Source organism: Hibiscus syriacus, unplaced genomic scaffold (genome assembly GCF_006381635.1).
Source record: "Hibiscus syriacus cultivar Baekdansim isolate YM2019G1 unplaced genomic scaffold, ASM638163v2 tig00110013_pilon, whole genome shotgun sequence".
Lineage (NCBI taxonomy): Eukaryota > Viridiplantae > Streptophyta > Magnoliopsida > Malvales > Malvaceae > Hibiscus > Hibiscus syriacus.
In genome coordinates this window covers 1,212,615-1,236,757 of record NW_024062563.1, presented here as the reverse complement: position 1 = coordinate 1,236,757, position 24,143 = coordinate 1,212,615, and the positions used below count along the sequence as shown (strand labels likewise).

At 33.6% G+C, this 24,143-nt stretch overlaps 4 non-coding genes and 1 pseudogene across 4 annotated transcripts; 3 read left to right on the top strand and 2 right to left on the bottom strand.

Annotated features, from left to right (window-relative positions):
• The first annotated feature begins 7,972 nt into the window (after window positions 1-7,972).
• Window positions 7,973-8,133, top strand: LOC120212619. The gene has a single exon (XR_005524719.1). It is a non-coding gene; the product is annotated as a U1 spliceosomal RNA (small nuclear RNA).
• A 773-nt stretch (window positions 8,134-8,906) lies between these two features.
• On the top strand, window positions 8,907-9,051 carry LOC120212631. Its single transcript, XR_005524728.1, has one exon. It is a non-coding gene; the product is annotated as a U4 spliceosomal RNA (small nuclear RNA).
• Window positions 9,052-11,461: 2,410 nt separating this feature from the next.
• LOC120212628 lies at window positions 11,462-11,616 on the top strand. The gene has a single exon (XR_005524725.1). It is a non-coding gene; the product is annotated as a U1 spliceosomal RNA (small nuclear RNA).
• An 8,096-nt stretch (window positions 11,617-19,712) lies between these two features.
• LOC120212622 lies at window positions 19,713-19,853 on the bottom strand (annotated as a pseudogene).
• Window positions 19,854-23,666: 3,813 nt separating this feature from the next.
• LOC120212629 lies at window positions 23,667-23,828 on the bottom strand. The gene has a single exon (XR_005524726.1). It is a non-coding gene; the product is annotated as a U1 spliceosomal RNA (small nuclear RNA).
• Between the last annotated feature and the right edge of the window lie 315 nt (window positions 23,829-24,143).

Genomic DNA, 24,143 nt, shown 5'->3' with positions numbered 1-24,143 from the left:
TTAGTGTAGAGGTGAGCGTTCGATCGAGTCGAGTTAAATTTTTTTGAGTTATTCGAGTTGATGAGTCTTATTTTTAACTCAGATTTGATTTGAAATTTTTTCAAGTTGAGTTAAATTTTCAAATTTCTATTTAAATTTAATTATAAATATTTATAATGTTATAAAATTATTTAATTCTAATTTAAATGATATTTTATAATCATATACAACATATATACATTTTTTGTATTTTTCATATGTGATTTACATATATCATACCTGGTGTTAGGGGTAGCCTATTATCTTACCTCCTCTTATCCTATTACATATGGGAATAAGGGTCAGCTAATATAAAGTTGGGTGACTCAACTCAAACTTCGATTTAAACTTGAAAATTAATCTATTAATTAATAAAAATTTTGAGTTATTCGAGTTGTAGTTTACAAATCTATTTGAATTTAAAAAATTTTCGAGATGAGTTTATGAAATTATAATTCGAACTCAATTAGAGTCGAGTTTTTTCGAATTGAGTTGAATAAAAAAATCAATTTTTCAAGTCAAATCTAATTTTACTCACCCTAACTTAGTGCATTTGTCCTTGACTTCAAGTATCTTAATACTTGACTTGAATAGCTCACGAACATAAACAATCCTTTGCTGAAAGGCAACCAAAATTGCTAGAGGAGTGGTTTAACGTTGAAACTTTTGAAAGCAATACGAAATTAATTCTGGATAGTCATTATCTCTTTAACCAAAACTACGACTTGTATTCATAAATGATGATTTTGAGGGCCAACACTAACATGGATAGCCACTGACGTTAAAATTTATGATGTAGCTGACATCCATTATTGTAATTGTGAGATATATCCAAATTCAAATATATGAAAGAGATTTTTTTATGGTTATCTTAAAAATTGTCTAATATATATTTTTTAATAATTTGGATGATTATAAGATTGTATTTGTTTAAATTTTTTTTAATTATTAACAATAAATAAATATCTCTGTTCAAATCTAAGATCTTTGAAAATAAAAAATAAAAAAACTTCATTTAATCATTAAAATCATTTGATGGATTTTAAGATATATTAATATCTTATACGTTAATATGTTGTTGTAATTTTTCATTCATGTAATTATGTTTTTATCAGTTCTAGTGTAAATGCACCCATACTTGTTGAATTTCTTGATTTAATGACATTGAAATGGAGACCAAATGTACAACAAAATGGAAATGTAGGAATGTGAACAAAATAACCCCATGATTTCCACCCCTCAAAATAGAAGTTTTACCACAATAATTTTCATTTGCTTCATACCATCTCAAGATCTCCCCTATTTCCTCCCTGCAGTTCTTGTTCTTTTCTTTTCTTTTTCCTTCCCATTTCGTGGGAGAGCTTCTCTGAATGTTTCAATCACCAATGGCTTCTGCAAAGAAATGGGCAACCTCCATTTCCTCCATTGCTTCTCTCATGTATTTCCTCTTCATAATCTTCCAAATCCCTCTTTTCAGGTAAGTTTTCACTTTTCACCCCCACCTGCTTGTTTTCACCTTTTACAATGATGCATTGGTGGCTTCTATACTTTCCCAGAACGTAAAAACATTATAAAAAAAAAAGTTCCCGCCGATAGTGTTCGTTTGCTTATACATTATTGCTAGGAACTCTGATATTTTTACTTTGTTTTCTCTTCTTGCATGCTGATAAAATATGCTTGGGATTTTGCCAAAATATGCCCCAAACCAGAGTATTTGTTGATATTTATGGTCTAACTCTACAGGGTACAATGTAGATTTGGAATCTGCAAAACTCCCATTGAGATAACATCCTCCCAGTTGATTGCCACTGAACTCTTCCCTACACATGTAGTTAAGGTCCTTCTATATCCAGGGGCAGTTGTCAATGGCGTTATAAATAACAAAACTCTTCCAAGTTACAGCAAATTGCTCAGCTTATATAACTCCCCCAGTTCGAGGAAATCGACTGCAGTATCCGATCTCCAGCGCCTTGAGGTTGGTTCATGACTCGTATGCATTGCTTTGATTAACCTGTAGTTAGGTAACCACTAATATTTCAAGTTTTGGACTACATCAGATTGTTGCAGGAAGCTACTTGTCTGTGGTGGGAGCTTTTGTAGGTCTGTCGAGGCGAGGAAGGATGAGCCTCTTTGGGACAATGCTTATCATATGGGGCTTTCTTAGAGAAAACATCCTGGGACAATTTCAATGCATGTTCCGCACAGAATCTATCCGAATGTACCCGACGTTGATGGTTTCTGTAGTCTGTGCTTTTTTGTCGATTAAAAAGGACGTGAGAAAATTGATCCATGGGTCCAAAGCAAGGAGAGTCAAGTTGTTGTGAAGGCAAAAGGCAAGCTATCTGCATATGAGTTTGTACTGCAGAAGTTAGTGTTTTTAACAGTTTTGAGACCACTGGTGTAGAGAAAAGAGAAACAAAAGCTAACAATTAGGTCCACCATTAGAAAAGTGAATTGAAAACGCAATTTTTTAATGAAATTGGATGCTGTTGACAGTTTCTTTTCTTTTTTGGTAATTTGAGAAGATGCATTTTTAGAGTTGTTTTGAGATTATTTTAGGGTTTCAATATCTTGTAAACTTGTGATTACCCTCTTTCGTTTCTGTACTTTATAGCTTCACTTTATTATTACTATTCTTTTTAAGGAAAACTTATGTTTTTTTCCACCTTAAGTTTTAAGCAGAATTAACAATGCATTGGATGCTAGATAGAAGATCCATATACTTAGCAGCGCAAGGATTCTTTCCCACTGCTGCTCCATCTCTAAACGAGAAAATCTTTAGAATTTTATAATTTCATCTCTCTAACACATGTGCTCGTGCCTATTTGCTTCTATGTCTGGAATATAGAAAAAGAATCTTAATTGATTTGCTTTGTTAGTGTAGTTTGATATTTTTTTGGAACTGGTTTGCTTTGCTGGGGTTATAGTTTACAGTAAAGCTTTGGCTTTTCATGGCTAAAGACCCTATCAACAGGTTTCATTAGGTTTCGGATATGAAATTCCGAGTCCAGAAGCTGGTGTTGCCTTTGGAATTTAGAATCTTATTCTTGTATATCAGGTTTCATTTCGAACTTTTTATGTAGAGATGTTTGATAGAAGCTTGCAAGTACCACTGAACTGTATTCATTTTGTTCTTTGCTCTGATCCAGTGTTGAATACGGAGCTTTTGTCAAAAATCTACCAAGTAAAAGATTTTTTTTTCCTCGAGAAATCAGTAGTTCATTGTATTGTAATGCCCTCTCATATTTCACACTCATGGCCTAATCACTTTGACAATCTGCTTAGAACAATGGGTGATTGTTCTTGCTGAGGGTTCTCTTGTTCGGACAACCATATCAACCATGTCGGAGGATAAAAAAAGTTTACTTCTGAAAGCAAACGTGCAGAGTGAATCGAAGAACAACGACAATGGTGAAGGTAAGATTACTTGTGCAGTTAAGCAGGGAAGGAAAGAAAGCATTTCGAGTATATTCATCCTTCCAATGCAGCTCTTTCCACTCGTTTCTCTTTGCACTGATGGATTTGAATGGAAGTCTCCTCAGGTTTGGGCATGCGTAGAATGTTCTTCATACATGGGAATGACAGTGCATCCCTGGAAATGCTCTTCAGTTCTGGTAGAATAGATACTGTAAATAAAGAGACTAGAATTTTGCCACCTGCTTCACTTTTACCTCATTGATTATTTCTTCCATTTTCAAGCAATTTATTACATATACTTTTAATCTAATTGTAAATATTAATATAATACTATTATTCATAATTGGAATGCTTTTTTGTCTGATGTTGGTGGCTAGTTATTGCACTTCCTCAATGCTTTTTTGACCTCGACTTAGGGTTGTAAATAAAACAAGTCGAACTCAAATAGTACCCGGGTTGTAAATGAGCCGAGTAGAACTCGAATAGTACACCAGGTAGATTTTTACTTGTGCACTCGAGGAAGTAATGCCTACCAATGAACTAAATATCCAAAACAAAACAATAAATATTCGGTCTTCAACCTTCAGCCTCACAAGTGGCTCGCCAACTTTGCTTCTAGAGCGTACACCTTCTGGAAATGTAGTCGGTTTCTTTCCTTCCATGTTAGAGGAATGTTCCACGCACCCTCTCTTTTTTTTTTTGGATAATTAAGCTTTATTACCCAAAATAGCAGAAACTTGCTACAAAACAATACAATCAGAGTTTCAAAAGAATGGGGAACCTATGTACATACAAAATTAAACTATACCCCAATTGCTACATAAAGCTAAATTTATTCTATCATTTCTATTAATGGACCTATTACTTAGAACAATCCCAACAATCCTCTTAACATTGTTGATGATTTCAGCAGTGCTTCGGCTTTTCCCCGTAAAGATCCTTCGATTTCTTTCCTCCCAAATAGTATAATTAAACCCACGCCATGAGAGTCTCAAAATAGTTGAAATCAAGGACTTTCCCTTCCATGAGGTAGCTGCCCATTCCAGCAAGCTGGACCAAGAGGAGAAAGACAAATTAAACCCGGACAGAAGGAGCAGAGAATTCCAGATAGAAGTTGTGTACCTGCAAGTGCAAAATAGATGGTCTCTTGTTTCAATTTCCTCATGACAGAAGATACAATCAGCATTAGAAATAATCCTGAATCGATGTAATCTGTCCTTGGTTGGAAGACGATTCAGAATGATCATCTAAGAAATAATACTATGTTTCGGGACATGGAGAGAAAACCATATCAAGTTATGCCAAGAGACTTTACTATTTTTAGGCCGAATCTCGTTCCAAATTTGCGTGGTGTTAGATGCAGAAGAAAGTAACAACGTTCTGGCTATGATTCGTATTTTCAGAATACGCTTAAAAATCCAGCTTGAATTATGTGGTTCTGACATAGTCCAAAAATCATGGTTCTTGATGATATTAATTTGAGTCCATGCTACCCAAAGAGAACATTCACCAGTAAGAAGTTTTCTGGTGAGGTGAATCAAGCTCGCACAATTCCAGGTTTTAATATCCTTTAGTCCTAACTCGCCTTCAGACTTTGGGTTACAGATTTTCCTCCAACTCACCCTTACTCCTGTAGCTTTTGTATCCGAGCCTTTCCAAAGGAATCTTGAACACAATTATTCATTTTTTTTTATAATAGAAAGAGGCAAGACAAGTTGACGACACCAATAGTTAGCAATGCTATAAAGAATAGTCTTGATGAGCTCCACCCTTCCCGCATAACTCATATTTTTTGTAGACCATTGGTGAAGTCTGTTTTTGATATTGTCAATAAGTGTTTGACAGTCCTTTTCGGTTAGTTTCTTGGTGACCAAAGGAACACCCAAGTAACGAACATGAAGTCTTCCTTGTTTAAAGCCAGTAGAACTTTGATAGCTTCAAGGGTGTTATGAGATATGCCAGCCGCGAAGAGTTCACATTTTCTTGCATTAAGCTTCAGTCCAAAAAATTCATAAAAGCAGTCCAAGACTGTAGTGACACCCAGAACAAATTCAAGCTTACCTTTGTAGAAAATAAGTAAGTCATCTGCAAAGGACAAATGAGTGAGTCCAAGGTTCTTGCATTTAGGATGAAAAGAAAATATCCCTTTAGAAGCAGCAGTGTTTAGAAGATTGGACATAACATTCATAATTAGAACAAATAAAATAGGGGAAAGTGGATCTCCTTGTCTTATCCCCTTTGCACCCTTTGCACCCTTGAAATAACTAATGCACCCTCTTGCCCAGGCTTAAAATTGTGAAATTCATATTTAATTAAAAAATAATAAATTATTTATTTAATCACTCATCTATTATTTTATTTTTATTTTGGTTATTTAATTATTATTTTTATTAAAATTATACTTAACGTTACATTTTAATTTCGTTGGTTATTCATCATTAAAAAAAATTAATAACGATATTGATATGATATTTTTAAATTATTTTGTCTTTCATTAAAATTATATTTCTTATTTTTTTAGCTATTAGGGGTGTACCTTGAGCAACTGTTCATGCCTCTCATTTTGTATGAGCTCCTAATTTTTTTATAATTGCTTATTTTATAATTTAACCCTTTAATTTTCTTTAATTTTAGTTTTTTATCCTTATAATTGAGGTCCCTAATTTTTGTAATCCTACTTTTTATCATTATAATTGAGGCTTTTAATATTTTTTAATCCCATTTATTTTACATTTATAATTGATGATCCTAAATTTTTTAATCCCACATTGTACCTTTATAATTAAACTCATGTTTTTTTCAATCTCACTTTGACCTTTATAATTGAGGCCCATAATTTTTTCAATCCCATTTTTTACTCATATAATTTGGGCCCCTAATTTTTTTCAATCTCACTTTTTACCTTTAAAATTGATGCCCCTATTTATTTTAATATCACTTTTTACCTTTATAATTGGGGTCCTTAATTTTTTCAATCATACTTTTTACTTTTATAGTTTAAGGCTCTAATTTAATCATTTTTATACTATTTATTAACATAATATTAAATTAATTATTCAAAGTATTAGAATATACTTTCATTTTATAAAGGTCTACCTTTTAGTGTTGTTTAGGGTCCCGAAAATGTCTGAGATAACTATGTATTTATTAGATAATTTATTAAATGTACTAAAAAATAATTTACAAGCAAACTTTTTTGTTGCTCTTACAATTTAATTTTTTTAATATTTATTATTGGAGGTCTAATTTTTATATTCGCCCCGGGTCACTAAAATCTCAATAACGCCGAGAAAAATATCGACATCAACGATTTCCCTTTAATATTACCACACGCCCAACTAAGCTACTAATCCCATCCCATGACCGGCCTTGCCAAGTTATAATAAGCCTGCGAAATATTGCCCCAAACCTGTCTAGAGTACGCACACTTGAAAAACAGGTAATTACTGGTCTCAAACCTGTTCAAACACAGTATACAAATACCGTCAATGTTTAAACCAAACATCACAAGCCGACTCCTTGTCGGAAGTCTATCCAAAACCAAAACCTCCATCCAAAAAGTTAGAGAGACAAGAGACGAATGCCGTTTAGAGAGCTCCTTAGCTCCAAGCAGAGAACTGGTTCTGAAAAACAGAGGAACTATGCAGAGTAATGGTATATTGAACTGAATGAATTCTCATAGAGGGACATACTTGAGCACATTGACGGAATTAAGGCTTTACTTACTGCATAATTTCTTCGTTACTCCTTTATACTTATAATATGATTTATCATTTGTGTGTTGGGAATGCACAATAATAATTTGGTTGATTCTTTGATTTATCTGGTTTGTTTTCAATGTTCATTTGTGACATCACTTGTTTGATTATTGTCAGACCAAAATAATGGATGTTACAATTTCATTCACTCGATTTTTTTTTTCTTTCAAAAAACGCAATCAAGTTAAATAATTTACTTTTTTTTCCTGCAAAGTTACAACTTTTAAGAGTTGACACCAAACCAAATAAATAATTTTTTTATCTTATAAGTCTATTGATCCTTCAACCTAGAGTTCTTCAACTCATCTTCTTTTTAAAATAGACACTAACAAAATTAATATCTAAATACAAAAAAAAAAAAATACAACATAACACGGTATAACATAACAAAAACTTTGAATAAATAATAAGATACGTGAGAAAATAAAATTTGTATTTCATAACCAACAATCTTTAATCTATCATTGAAGGGTTTATAAGATATCAAAATTAAATTTAACCTTTTGAAAATTCATAACAGTATATCTTTCAAATAGTTTTAGATTTGAGTAAAAATACTCAAAATTAAACAAAGCTAAAGAGTTTGTAAGAGATACCGTGGGTGTTTCTCAATCACGTTTTGTTGTTTAACTAAGAACCCTTTTAGAGCAGATGGAAGTTGAAATGTGATTGAACCATTTTCAGATGTACAATGTTGACTAACATCCCACATCCCTATCATATGATAAACAAGAAACAAGAATTGTGTATAAATAGAAAACATAACCCATCGTTTGATCATACTTACCTGGACGGGGTCAATGGGCGATCAAGAAGACTCATGGCCTGGTGTAGTGACCTCCATTGCACTGGGGTGGGGTGCTGCTCTAAGGTCTCCCCAAGTGGGAGAGCCTACGTCGTTATTTGTTGCTGAGGGGGCTTGCGTTCGCGCAGCCCCCGTCATTTCTAAGTTATAATTATTTATTTTGTGTTCGTGTGCTACATGTGTTCTATCGTGGTGAAATGATTGGAAATCATAAAATTATTCAGTTGACTTTGGATGCAAGTGTCAAAATTTTAAATTGTAGCAATCCTTTTTTATTTTGGCTTATTATTCATATGATCATGAAAAATCTTGAAATGTTTCTTTTTAAAAAGCATAACACATCTTTAATTAAAATCAATGTTGCCTGATAAACAAGCTAATCACTTTGCTCTTCAATAAATTTGCAAGTAAAATAGTATATAAAATTAATGTTGCATACAGTATATAAAACTAATCTTTAAGATTGAATATGATTTTAGAGGTTATTTGGCATTGAAGTTTAAATAAACTTGATAATTTTGATCTAAACTGATTTATCCGACATGATATTTGAATTCAAATTCAAACCATCATAATCGGATTTAAAATTGATTTTAAAAAAGAAAGATTGATTTAAAATTCGAAAACAAACTAAATTGAATCAAAATCGATCTGAATTTCAGTTACACTGATAGTAACCTAATCCGATTAATTGTTGAAAAAAAGACATTAACATAATTTATCAATTTAAAACTTTAAAATTTTGATTTTCTTTTCTAAATTTGGATAGTAATTTAAGACATTCAAGTATTAGATAACAAGTTAAATGGTCAGACAAATAAATGACCCTATATCCCCTTCGGATGAAAGATTAAATCGACTAGTCTTGCATTTATTATAAAATGAAGCTAACAAGGTTGATTGAAACCATCTTTGTGCTTGGGGCAATGACGCAACTAATGAGGCACTTACTAATCGAGGCGCGTCTATTGCTGATTGAAAACTATTTCTAAACCTCTTCTTTCATCCCTTGCCTTCGAAAATTTCTGGAAGGGCTCCCTTTGGAGTAAAGCCCTACGATTCCTAGTTTATAAGAATTTCATAATCTCCTGAAGTACCAATATGCTATGTTTGGGAAATTCCCAGAACTTTGTACATGACAAAGATACCAATATGGAAGGGTCAGTATTTTCTTTTTTGAACATGTCCAATGAGGTAATGATACTTTTTAAAGGAATAGTTGTTATTATCTTTCTTATGTTTTGAAGAGTTTAGTTTGAATTAGAAAAGTTAAAGCAATACTCTAATGTCATTTATCATGAAATTATTGTTACTTTAATATCATTTATTATTATGAGATTAGTATTATTTTTGGAAAAAAAAAGTGATAGGGGATGTATATAGATGGTCATTAACCTTATATCTAAAAAAGAAATGCTTTAAAATTTAGGGTTAATAAAAAATAGGTACTCAAATTATGCCTCAAAAAATGTTTTAATGCCTAAAGAATTTTTCGTTAAAAATAGGTGTCTGGCGTTTTTTCGGTTGTTCTTTTTGGAAAAAAAAATATTTGATAGGTGCCCACCAAAACAAGGTTTTGGTTTGGTCATTTGGTTTTGGAGCTTATAAGAATAAAATCTTATATATTTTTGAACCAGGTTTATTTTGTACAGGTGAGGAAGGGGAGTAGAGGAAGGAGACGAGAGAGGAGAGGGATAGTGGTGGTCGTGGCGTCGGAGAAGGGGGAGAGGGGTTTAATTTTTTAATAATATATTTGTTTTTTAAATAAAAATATTTTTAATTTTTTAATTTTTTAAATAAATTTTCAAAATTATCAGAACGTGACACATATCACTTAACGGAGATATTTAACGGCAATTAACGTCTGGGCACCTAAAACTATAACGTTGGAAACATTAGATACCTATTTTCAACGAAAATTGTTTTAGGCAATAAAACGTTTTTCGAGACATAATTTGATCACTTATTTTTGTATTAAGCCTAAAATTTATAAGTTATGACGTATATTTCATCATACATGTCTTTATGGGAAAGGATAATGATCTCATGACAAGTGTTATCAAGATGATTCTTTGACTGTGTGATTTCAAGTTGAGCATCTTAGTGTGTACGATAGGCACAATGGACAGTCATGACGAGAGTGTCACGGAATTAAGTAGGAGAGAATGTCACGTCTTAGAGAGATAGTGAAGGCATTAATCCTACGTCTATAATCCTAGGTCTAAAATGAAAAGAGACATCTTAGAGTTTACAAGTGGTGGCACTACACATATCTTTTAGACATGTTCGATCTTAGACATGTTCGATCCCTGGATCCAAAAAAGAAACAAACAAGGCGATAAGGGATCAACTTGCCTTAGTCCCCTCTCTGGTAAAAAAAGAAGAAGAGACATTCCTATTAATTCTCAAGCAATAAGAGACCGGATTGATACACCACATAATAAGAAGAAAGATACAAAGCCCATTTTTAATATGATATCAGACAAAAAATTTATTCTATTCAATCGTACGCTTTTTCTATATCTAATTTGACATTTGTCCCTTTATTCAAACTATTCTTCAAGCTTTTAAACAATGAAACAATGTGTGACCAACAAATGAGTTGGAGGAACAACATTGTCAGATCAAAGAATCTGTGCGAACCAATCTCACGCAAAGAACTGATTGTTCTGCACATTTTTGAATGTGCAACAACCTTAGGGGCTGAGATAAATACCTTGATAAAAACCCCTAGGTATGCTTACCATGGGCATCCCTATTATCATACCGTTATTAAGTTGATACATTCCCTAAAATATTTGCTATTTTATCTGAATGAAACTTCGGAGAGTATTTTAAAACACAAACCCTTGACGCTTTATAATTTCAGAATAAGCGAATGAATTTCCAATCTTGAGTTAATCTTCAACTCATTTGTGTACAAAGAAGAAATACAAACATGACAAATATCTTGAATAAATAATAAGATATATAAGAAAATAATTTTTGGATTACATGGTCAACAACAATCTTTAGTCCATCATCGAAAGGTTTGTGAGATATCAAAATTTAAATTCAATCCTTTAAGAATATGATATTGGATTATAAAAGAGATTACTATGTGACATTAAAATCTTTTCAAGCATTGAAACCCAATAAAAAATGGATCCTTCAACGGGTATTAGAATTGAGTAGCATAAACATAGGAGTGTTTCGCAAGTTCAATGATTATAGTTCAGTAAAAAAAAATCTTGGTACACAAAATTAAACAAAGCTAAAGAGCTTGTAAGAGATACCATGAATGTTTTTATATCACGTTTTGTTGTTTGTTTAATTAAGAACCCTTTTAGAGAAGATGGAAGTTGAAATGTGATTGAACCATTTTTAGATGCACAATGTTTCATTAACATCCCACATCCCTACCATATGATAAACAAGAAACAAGGATGGCGTATAAATAAATAGCATAAGCCAACATTTGAAGATTCTTACCTGGACGGGGTTAATGGGCGATCAAGAAGGCTCATGGCCTGTAGTAGTGACCTCCATTGCACTGGGGAGGGGTGCTGCTCTAAGATCTCCCCAGGTGGGAGAGCCTACGTTATTATTTGTGGGGGCTTGCGTTCGCGCAGCCCCTACCATTTCATAGTTAAATAGATATATATATTTATATATATATCTGTGTGTGTGTTGTATTTTACCGTGCTACTTATTTAACGTATTCAATGGCAGGGATGGAAGTATAATGAAAGAGTTATATTTTGTCCCATATTTTTTCCTCTAGAATTTAGATCTTCTTTTCCAAGGGCAGGGATGGAAGTTGATTGATGAAAGAGTTGTATTTTTTGTACTTGTCTGTTTGTCTAGAAACTTGGTTAAGTACCTTGTGAGTTCTTATTTCACTATTTTGTCATTGTATAAATTAAGTATTCAATGGAATAGTGTAGGTCCAGCTAGCGTGTGACGTAGTTCTGAAAACGTCTCGTGTTGAAGATATATACTAGTAGTAAATTTCTCTCTGATTATGATTCTGTAAAGATAGAGTTTTGATCAAAACAACATAAACAAATTGTCGAGCTTAATTAAACTCGATTGACCAAAAATCATTATGATGAACCAAAAACTTATGAAAAAACATTGAAACTTTAAAATGTTCATCATAACATATTTTCAACATACATGAGATAATAAACAATGTGTGATCATTCATGCTCAATACTCATGCATGCATAAAACTCAATAGGCAACCAATATACAAAATCAATAAACATTAAGAGTAGAGGTTGACCATCCTTCTTTTGAAGTGTGGCTAGAGCATTTAAATTTATTCACTTTTGTCACCATTTCTCCCACACACCTTCAAGAGACATTTATTTGGATTTTGGTATCCAAATTGCTTTGGATCCTTGATTGTTAGTGCTAACGTCCCTTGTTCCCTTTGGAACCCATACTTGTTTAATTTTAAAACATTTTCTTTTCTTTAAAGGGCAAATATGTTCCAAATGACAATGATAATGACAATGTGAGCATTTTGTCATTATGAAATTAGATGAATTATTTAAAATGATTTCCATTTATTTTGTTAAGCATTCAAGCTTAACTTTTAAATCAAAACATTCTTTTTCAAAATTTTCAATTTTTACTTTTGTAAGCTCTAAATCATTTTTTAAAATTTCATTTTGTTTTTCAAAATCCAATTTTGCTTTCAAAAGAAAATTGTTTTCAACTTTAAATTTTGAAATCATTTTCTTGTATTTGGAGTTTATGGTCTCAAACTCCAAAAATAATTCATCGTATGCATCTTGTAACTCATTAAAAGAATATGAATTAGATTCACTAGAGTTAGAAGATACCTTGAGCTCTTCATAAGCCATTAAGCACACTACCTTCGGTGGTTTATCTTTCTTGTCACCATAAAGTTCTTCGAGCTTATTCCAAACCTCCTTGGCATTTGAACAAAAAGATGTGTCTTCATAGACTTCGGGACCAAATGCACAAAACAACATGTGCGTGGCCTTGGCATTTTGTTGGGCGTTCTTTCGTTCTTGGTCACTCCACTTCTTCGTCTTCTTCATTGGAGAATAGTAGTCATTCTCGATCATCTCCCATGGATCAAGATAATTGGATTGGATGAATAAATTCATTAATTTCTTCCAGTGACGGTAGTTAGCTTCATTGATGTATGGAGGCTTGTCGATCGATTGGGAGTCTTCCATGTGGAACGAGCTGGAGGTGAAAGCCATCTTCTCGGTTGTGTCAAAAATGGATAGAGCTTCTTCAAGGATCGTCTCAAGGTTTTTAGACCTTCTAATGAGTCAAGCTCTTATATCAATTGTTAAGCTTGATGAAGCTTGATTGATCAACCGAAAATATGCCAAAAGGGGATGAATTGGAAATTTAAAATTTAGGGAGTAAGGAGTATAAAAATAGGGAAATTTACACAATGATTTATAGTGGTTCGAGTTATCAACCTAGTTTAAATCCACTACCTAAGCTCCTCACTTAGGATTTTCCAACAAATCCACTAATTTGTTCTTTCTTTTTCAATGATCAAGAATAACCTTTATAACTCCCTAGTTTTTCACTTGGCTAAACTAGAACCAAAACCCCTTTAAAATGATAAGAGATATAAACATGAAAACCCTTATAATATAGGTGTTTACATAGTTTAAGCTCACTAAAACACTAATATTTACAAGAGAAAGAAAATAAGATTGAAGAACTCTTCTATTGTGTTTAATTGCTTGGATAGGTGTTGTTCAACCTTCTTCAAGTGTTCTCAACTTGTTTTTATATGTTGGAATGAGTTACTAGCCATTTCTAGCTTTTTGGGAAGGTTTGGAGCTGTTAGAAGACTTTATGCACACAAAGTTTCAAAACTCTTCGAAAGAGCCGTTGGAAAAATTTGACCGTTGGACACAAAGTTTCGAAACTCTTGAGATAGTTTCAAAACTCTTGAAAAGTATTGAAACTTTTTGGGAAACTATCTTGGAAAGTTTTGAAACTTTTGTAGAAGTTTCGAAACTTCTGGTCAATATACTCATTTTAAGGTTTTAATTGGACTTTAAATTATTTTGATGAAAACTTTGAATAAATTCAATTTAGTCCAAAAACATTTTGTCCTTATTTGTTATATCAAAATATTAATTCTACACAAATTTCTGTCTTCTTTGTTTATGTTTATTGAAGTGACCACTACACGAATAACACATTTGTTGTAAAATCGGGTAAAGAAAACAGAAAGAACACAAGAATTTTAACGAGGTTCAGCAATGTGCTTACGTCCTCGGTGCCTTAGGAGGTGCTAGTTTTTCATTCAATTCAATGTCTCATAGGTTTAGGTTACATCTCCTTTTATAATAAATAAACCCCTGGTACATATTTAAAAAAATAACACACATAATCGTAACCCCTACTACAAGACTTTCTTTGTAAGGATAGATGATGTTCGCTTCGCTCACTCCGCTCTATCCTTTGTCCTCTTTATCGGTATATTTATGAGCTATACTTAACAAATCTCCACCTTGGCGAATATCCTGCCCCTTACGAAACATTCAATGTGGGTTGGGTTACCTTACTTCTTTAACAACTCGAAACATTCAACAAGTCCAAGCAATGCATGAACTTGTCTGTCGTAACTGGCTTGGTGAACATATCAGTAACATTCTCATCAGTATGTATCTTCTGAAACAAAATCTCACCAGATGCAAACAACTCTCTAATCTTGTGAAACCTTACATCAATATGCTTAGTTCTAGCACGATATACCTGATTCTTAGCAAAGTGAATAGTATTTTGATTTTCACAAAGCAACTGAACTCCACCTTGCTGAGCACTTAACTCCTTCACTAAACCAGTAAGCCATAAAGCTTCTTTTGCAGCTTCAGTCGCTTCCATGTATTCAACTTCATTTGTAGATAATGCCACAACAAATTGAACAGTATACTTCCAACAAATAGGCCCTCCACCAAGAGTAAAGACATACCCTATCGTAGATCTTTTATTATCCAAGTCACCCACATAGTCTGAATCCACATATCCTACAACCAATGGATTATCCCGCTGACTACCAAAAACAATTCCATGTTCCACAGTGCCCTTTAAGTGCCTAGAGATCCACTTGACTGGTTCTCAATGTTGCTTACCAGGTTTAGACATATACTTACAAACTTGACTAACAGCATGAACTAAATCAGGACGAGTACATACCATTGTATACATCAAGCAACCAACAACATTAGAATACAGAACATTTGTCATATCTTCAGCTTCCTTATCAGTCTTAGGGCACTGTTCTGATGAAAGCTTAAAGTGATTCACCAATGGAGTGCTCACTGGTTTTGCGCTACTCATCGCAAACCTTTCTAGCATTTTCTCAACATAACCCCGTTGAGATAGCCACAATTTCCTTGAGTATCTGTCCCTGTAAATTTCCATTCCAAGAATTTTCTTTGCAGCACCTAAATCTTTCATATCAAATTCCTGACTCAATACAGTTTTCAAACCGATAACATCATCCATGTTCTTCGCAACAATTAACATATCATCAACATACAGTAACAGAAAAATAAAAGAACCATCATCAAGGCTCTTAACATAGACACAACAATCATACTCACATTGCTTGTAGCCAATCTTGATCATATAGGAGTCAAACCGTTTGTACTATGGTCTCGGAGATTGTTTCAACCCGTACAAAGATTTCTTCAATCTGCAAACTAAATGCTCGTTTCCAGGTTAAGTGAAACCTTCAGGCTGCTGTATGTAGATCTGCTCCTCTAAATCACCATGCAAAAAAGTAGTTTTCACATCCATCTTCTCTAAATGCAAATCCCAACTAGCCACCAATGCAAGTACTGCTCGGATTGAAGTGTGCCTGACCATAGCAGAAAAAATTTCATCATAATTAACTCAGTTCTGCTGTGAAAAACCCTTTACTACCAAACGAGCCTTGAACTTCTCCCCCTCTTTTTCTGTTACTGCTGGTTTCTTCTTATACACCCATTTGCAACCAATAGGCTTCTTACCCTCTGGAAGGTGAACTAATTCCCATGTGCGATTATGATTAAAAGACTCCATCTCCTCAACCATGGAAGCCATCCACTTGTTGTTTTCCTGACTAGTAACAGCATCATGAAAAGTAACTGGATCATCACTGCAAACAATAAGTGTAAAAGACACAGTCTTCAAAGCCCAATCTGTTCGGAGGCTTTATATTCGTCTGTCTCACACTGTCTCTGGCAAGACTATAATCCTACAAATCAACCGTAGTGGAACCACCAGAATTCGGTTGAAAAGTTTCTGGTTTCTCAACTGAAAACTGCTCGAAATCCACCATTGCCGTGTCTTTCTTCTGCTGTAACATGGACTATTCATCAAAAACAACATCTCTACTGATCATAATTTTCTTCGCAACTGGATCCCAGAACTTGAATCCTTTGACACCTGTATTGTAACCCAGAAAAATACACTCATTCGATTTTGCATCAAGTTTGGATCTCTCATCAGCAGGTACATGTACATAAGCAGGACAACCAAAAATCCATAAGTGATCAAAAGTAACATCATGACCAGTCCATACCTCTTCTGCAACTTTCCCATCCAATGATGCCCTTGACGATCTATTGATAAGATAACACGCCATGTTAACAGCCTCAGCCCAGAAGTGTTTGGGAAGCCCCATATTCAACCACAAACATCTGGCTCTTTCATTCAATGACATGTTCATCCGTTCCGCAACACCATTATGTTGTGGTGTCTTGCGCACTGTAAAATACCTCTTAATCCCATGCTCTTTAAAGAAGTTTAGAAACTGTGAATCTGTGTACTCTGTACCATTGTCAGACTACAAACACTTGATTTTTCATCATGTTTGGTTTTCTACCTCAGCTTTCCACATCTTGAACTTCTCAAAAATGTCAGACTTCTGTTTCAAAAAATACACTCAAACCTTCCGTGAAAAATCGTCAATAAAAGTAACATAATACCTAGATCCACCCAAAGACGATGTCGTGGAAGGCCCCCATACATCGGAATGCACATAATCAAGAATCCCTTCAGTTGTGTGCTTTCCAGTCTTGAAACGAACTTTAGTCTGTTTACCAAGAACATAATACTTGCAAAAATTGAGCTTACAACTTTTAACACCATGCAACAGATTTCTTTGATGTGATTCAGCCATACCACGTTCACTAAGATGAGCAAGACGCATATGACATGGTTTGGTAGTATCATAACAGGACTCAACAGAATGAATTCCATATACAACGGTACTCCCTAATAATCTGTAAATATTCCATATAGTCATCTTTCCTTTCATCACAGTCAAAACTCCTTTAACAATCCGAATAGTTTCTATATCCTCGTCAGCCTTAGGGATAAAACCATTATTGTGCAAAGTGCCCAAAGAAATCAGATTCTTCTTCAAATATGAGATATATCGAACACCACACAACGTCCGAACAGATCCATCATACATATTTATTCTGACATCACCAATACCAATAATATTACAACATCGATCATCACCCAAATAAACAGAACCAGAATTAACCGCCCTGTATGTCGAAAATCATTCCCTATTTGGCATGATGTGATAAAAACATCCAGAATCAAGAATCCATGCATCCTCCAGTTGAGTCGTTGAGATAGAGAGCATATCAGCCTCATTGCAATCAGAATTGTTATCCTCGACCACATTCACAGACTTGGATGAGTCAGCACGCTTCTTATCAGTCTGTTTTTTCAACTTCGGACAGCCTCGCTTAATATGTCTCACCTCCTTACACCTGTAATAGTGAATTGTCTTCTTATCCCTAGATTTGGATCTGCAATTCCGCTTCCCAGACTCTGCCTTCTCTGGCTTCTGCCCACGGTCTCGATTACCCTTGACATATAAGCTATCAGCTTGAGAGCTTTTCCCTGCATTCTGATTCTGCTGATTGTGAGACAACAAGGCTACAGTAATCTCCTCAACTTTGATAGTCTCTTTCCCATATGTAAGAGTAGTCACCATGTGTTCGTAAGAGGGAGGCAAAGAACACAACAGAATCATCGCTTTGTCTTCATCCTCAATTTTCACATCAAGCAGAGCCAAATCAGAAACGATTTGATTGAAGACATTTACGTGTTACGCCAAATCATGATCATCATGTATCTTCAACCCATACAGCCGCTGCTTTATATATAGTTTAGTCATTAAGGATTTGGACATAAACTGACTTTCCAACTTTTTCCAAATTTCATCTGGAGACGACAAATGCATGATGTGGTACATGACTTCGTATGCCAAACATAATCGTATGGTTCCTGCCGCTCGCTGCTGCAATTCTTTCCAATCTTCCTCCTCCATCGACACCGGCTTTGTAGGTCGCAAAGCCTTCAGGATTCCTTGTTGCGCCAACAGATCCTTCACCCTTGTTTTCCATAATCTGAAGTTACCCTGACCATCGAATTTCGCAACTTCGAACTTGGCTCCTGACATCTAATACCAATTATTGTAAAATCGTGTAGAGAAAACAGAAAGAACACAAGAATTTTAACGAGGTTCAACAATGTGCTTACGTCCTCGGTGACTTAGGCGGTGTTAGTTTTTCATTCAATTCAATGTCTCATAGGTTTAAGTTACATCTCCTTTTATAATAAATAAACCTTGGTATATATTTACAAAAATAACCCTGTACCATACTACGGGGCTACGCCCCCGTACCCCCAACCCACATAATCGTAACCCCCACTGCGAGACTTTCTTTGTAAGGACATATGATGTTCCCTCCGCTCCATCCTTTGTCCTCTTTACCGGTATATTTATGAGCCATATATAACCCTTTGACGAAACTACACTACTAACAGAGACAATCATCCCAAAGTTTATGGAGAATAGACTGTTTCAAGATGTTTCCTCTAACTAAGTGACGGATGCAAGGCTTCCCTAGAGACACATGCTCACTTTGAAATATGAATTTCTTTATTAGTTGTTTATTTTATTGATGGTGCCCACATTTTACTGATGGTGCCCATCCGAGAATTTTATTTATGATCACCTTATACGAAACTTTTTGTTATTAATATATATATATCCACTCCAAAAATATATCTCTAGATCATCACTACTTTCAAGCATTACATCGGATCTAGTCAAACATTTATTTAGGAGAGAGGCAGAGTAGAAGAGCACGATCTTACTTGAACTCGTACCTCTACTTCCTTTAGTACAAACGAGACAGTATCTTGCGTTTTGTTGACGAATATGAGTGAATTCAAGTTTCAATTTCTCTTCCGTAATGCACTTGTGCATCACAAATGCCCAGCTAACGCATGACATATGGACACCAAGTAACAATCAACTCGATAATGGTACTTTGTCATAAAGGTTAGAGCACAATAGTAACAAAAGCACTTAATGCACAGTCTCCTAAGGACGTGGACGCCTGTTTTAGCAAATCACATGCAAGGAATGGTTAATTGTCACTGGTTTGGAGCTACCCGATAGAGCTTATTGTCGAATGCAAGTCAGGGGTATCACATTATACATTGTAGGCTACATGCATTATACTAGGTTATTCATAAGATAAATATATATTTAGTAAATTACACAAACACCCCTACTAATTTGAAATAACTGTAATTCTTGCCATCCCATGCTGTGACTTTTGTCTTTTAAGAATATATATGGAAACAAAAGTTCTAGTATATATTGCCTATTAATCTTTAGGAAACTACAGATTGTAGGGCTTTACTCGAAGGGAGCATTTCCAGAAATTCTCGAAGGAAATGGATGAACCCAATCCTAGGAGGGGGTTCGGAAATAGTTTTCAACCAGCAATAAACACGCCTCAATTAGTACCTCACTAGCTGCGTGTAACATCCTCAATGGCGGGTTAGTGATCAAATTGTAAAGTTTCAAAACTTGGTGACTAAAGTAGAAGAATTGAATAGTTCAATGATTTACCTGGAAATATTTCTTAAAATTTGTTAGTAATTATTAAGGGAATTAAAGGGCAAAATGGTCATTTGACAAGGAAGATTTTTATTTCTCTTTATAAGATAAGGGAACCACGTGGGAAGGAAAGATTTCTCCATAACTTCTTCTTCCTTCTTCTTCCTTCTTCTTCTTCCTCTCCTCCCGTATCTCCAAGCTCAAAAGTGAGTTTTCTATTTAGATAATTTATGGTTAAATTTAAGGTTGGGTTATGATCATTGGATGATAACTAAGGTTAAGGAAAGCTTAAGTTATCTTAAAATCAAAAGATAAAGGAATTATGAATGATTAAAGGAAGGAAGTGAATAAATGAGATCTTAGTAGAAAGTCATTTATGGGATTTCCAGACCAAATTTGACTTGTCAAGGGTCCAATTAAGAAGTTAGAAGCAATAAAATTGAATTTGGAACATGTTGAAAATTTAGTGTAATTCTTGAATTACATATAAAGAATAGGATTTTGATGTTAAAGAGGTAATTAATGAATAGAAATGAGTTTGAATATGAGTATGTAAGTTAAGAATACGAAAGGAGATGATATATGAAGTAATTAAGCTAAAAAGAATGGATTTTCGGGTATAAATTGGAATTCTGGGCTATGTGCATTGATGCACATTCAATGTGTACCGATGCATCAAGGGTAAATTTCCAGAAATTGTTCAGTGTGTATCGATGCAAAGGAAGTGCATCAATGCACCCTTTAATAATGGAAACATCGAATGTAATTAGTGCATCGATGCACATGTTAAGGGATGCATCGTCACACTGTAGAATGCATCGATGCACTTCAAGGGGAAATTGAAATAGACATTTTTTTTTGTCTAAGAAATGATAGATTAGAGTATATCAACTAGATATTGATATGTATCAATGTATAAATATGTAGATATCGAGTACGAACAAGTCTCGGGATGACCATCAAGTTAAGATTCGATCGGAAGAAAGGAAATCATAAAGTGGATTGGAACTTAGTGAGGCCAAGGTGAGTGCATCTTATTACATAGGATTATATGGAAAGTGACTTGCGATAAGTCTATTTCTAATAGTATAGTACATGATTATGTAATTAATATGAAATGTGTGTATGTTTGATTATATGAATTGATATGTTTTTGTATGTGCTATATGGTTTATGTAAAAACACTATTAAGTGTTGATGAAAGAATATAAAATAAGTTATGAAATTATAGGAATATAGAATATAAATTAAGTGATATATGGAAATGGAAATATATGTCTACGAAGAGTCATAGTAGAACAAATATAAGTCATATGATAATGAAATATAAGACTATGTGAATACATGGTTATGAGATAAAATATGTAATAATAGGAAAATATGATAAAAGTGATTTCGTGAGAAGTGATAAGAACTAGGTAAACATATGTAACAGTATATGCTTAATACAAACATGAGTTGGATAAGTACATAGTGGTATGATCCATTATGAGAATTAATATAATAGCGCTTTTTGATTTAATGAGAGTTAAGGGAACTAAATAAGATTAAATTATAGAATGAAATGGGAATAGTATATCAATTAGGAAACTTGAATATAAAAAAGATGATACGAATATATAAGACAAGTTATATGCTAAAGTTATGGAGCTATATGAAAAGTTTATAAGGAATATATGAAATTGAATTAAGTAAATAGATTAAACTAATATATAAATAAAATACTATTAAACGATATATGTTAGAAATACGACATAGTTTATGTAATCTAAGGGAATACAAACAAATGAAGAATAAGGTAGATGATATGATATAAGTTATTATATACATATATGATATATGTTATCAAGTAATATGAAAGGACTCTAAAAATTTATATAAGCTACGTGGAAGTGTTCTAGGTGTTTCTATGTACTATATGAAGTATATACGATTATATGTGAAAAAGATATGATAATTAGGTTTACATGAACATCTAAGAAATGATCTACGTAATTATATGCAATTTGGATATATATTATATGCCATGGATCTATGTGACTACGGGAGAAAGAATAGAAGTTATGTGATATGCTATGAGAAATAATCCATGCGAATACATGAGTTTATGTGAATTGGTAATGTGAATATATATGTGAATATAAGTAATATGAGCTACGTGCTTATGAGATATGAATATGGAACATGAGCTATAAGAAAATAAATTAAGTAATTACATATGCAAATGGAAATGTTATGTGAAAAGCTATGTGGCTATGTGAAGATGTGTAATGGTATAAAAAATAATGCCCATGTTATGTGATATGAGAGCTAGGGGTATAGTTGGCATGCCAAGAGTCGAGGGATTATCAGTGGTCCTTCGGGATAAACAGTGGTCCTTCGGGACATAGTGGTTCTTCGGAACAATCAGTGGTCCTTCAGGACATAGTGGTCTTTCGGGACAAATATTCAGTGCCCCTTGAGGGAATTATACGAGCTGTGGTGACAGCATAGTGCACAACCTCTATGTACTCGCATATCTTTAGTTCTCACATGTGTATCATGGGTTAAATAAGAGATAATATCAATAAACTTGATATAATAATATGGTTGTTTCCTAGTGAAATGTTATGTGTGATATATGATTGTATAAATGGTAATTACAGAATTATATGATAAAAGGAATCAATGATAGTGATAAGTATGAAGATGATGATATAGTTGCTTTTGTGTATGTGTTTTATGATAGGACATATATGAGTACATGTTACAGTATATGTGAATGATTATAATTGATTTACATGATGGTATAGTAACAAGTTTACAAGATAAATGATATGAACATAAGAGATCATAGGAGCTTGAGATAAGAGATATGAATAATTATGATATATACGTATGTATGTATTTGTTACCTGTAAGAGTGTATGAATTGTATGAATGATAATAGTAATTGTTCATGTATGATTATTAGTTAAAGTTTGCATATATGTTTATTGCCTCACTAAGTCATAGACTTAGCGTGTGATTGTTTCACACGTAGGTTACAGAAGCGAGAAGAGAAGCGAAGAAGAGCAAAATAGGTCAGTATCTCCCTTACAAAGATTTCAGATCAGAAAATAGATAATTTAAATGTGTTTGGTTATGTTGATTATAGTTGGCATGTACTAATTGATTCAGTTGAATATGCTCTGATCAATTTTGGTTATTTTGGTCGATTTATGTAAATAAACCGTTTTTATTTTAATGAAAGTTTTAAATTTTCTTTGAATTTTGTCAAGAGTCAAAGTTTGAAAAGTCAATGTGACACCTCAGACTCGGATCCAAGTCGGGTATGGGTTAGGGGTGTTACACTGCGTCATTTCCCCAAGCGCAAAGATAGTTTCAGTCAACCTTGCTAGCTCCATTTTATAATAAATGCAAGACTAGTCAACTTAATCTTTTCGACGTGGGATATAGGGCCATCTATTTGTCCGATCATTTAGCTTGTTATCTAATATTTGAATGTCTTAAATTAATATCCAAATTTGAAAAAGAAAGTCATTTTTTATTATTTAAATTTTAAAAATTCAAATTCATAGATGATGTTAATGTCTTTTTTCAGCAATTAATGGGATTACATTAATATTGGTGTAACTAAAACTCGGATCAATTTTGATTCAATTTAGTTTATTTTCAAAATTTGAATCAAATTCATACCATCGTATTTAGGTCTATATCGAATCACATTTCAGATAAATTGATTCGATTTAATCAAGTTCAGATCAAAATTATCAAATCTATATGAACTTCAATGCCAAATAACTCAAAATCATATTCAATCTTATCCCAATTAGGGAGACCTTAGAGCAGCACAGCTCCCCAGTGCAATGGATGTCACTACTCCAGGCCATGAGCCTTCTTGATCACCCATTGATCCCGTCCAGGTAAGTATGACGAAACATTGTGTTATGCTCTTTATTTATACACCATCCTTATTTCTTGTTTATCATATGACATGTATGTAGGATCTTAGTCAAACATTGTGCGTCCGAAAATGGTTCAATCACATTTAAGCTTCCATCTTCTTTAAAAGGGTTCTTAAACAACAAAACGTGATTGAAAAACATCCATGGTATCTCTTACAAGTATTTTACCTTTGTTTAATTTTGTGTACCACAAGTTTTTTTTTACTAAAAATGAACTTGCAAAACACTCGTATCTTTATCTATTGATGTAACATCCAAAATTTCGGGTTAGTAGTTTCGGG